The sequence below is a fragment of the Pteropus vampyrus genome, unplaced genomic scaffold (genome assembly GCF_000151845.1).
Source record: "Pteropus vampyrus isolate Shadow unplaced genomic scaffold, Pvam_2.0 Scaffold692, whole genome shotgun sequence".
In the NCBI taxonomy this organism is placed as follows: domain Eukaryota; kingdom Metazoa; phylum Chordata; class Mammalia; order Chiroptera; family Pteropodidae; genus Pteropus; species Pteropus vampyrus.
The window spans coordinates 47,691-48,014 of NW_011889473.1; positions in this window are offsets into that span (position 1 = coordinate 47,691).

Below are 324 nucleotides of genomic sequence, written 5' to 3' on the forward strand. Positions count from 1 at the left end.
CCCACGCAGCCAATGTATATGATAAACATAACCTCCCGCATGATGGTGTGTGGAAGTGGCGAACTTGGGTGGTGATGAGGTAATGAAGGTGGAGCCCTCATGAACAGGATTAGGGTCCAAAGAATAGAGACCCAGGGGCTGCGTCACCCTTCCCCCAGTGAGGGCACAGAGAAAGGAAGACGGTGTGTGAACCAGGAAGCGAGACCTCAAGATGCCGAATCTGTTGGTGTCTTTATCATGGTCTTCTCACCCCTGGACTGTGTGAAGCAACTTCCAGTTGTCTTATAAGCCACTTCATCTCCTTTTATTCTTTAATAGCAACTC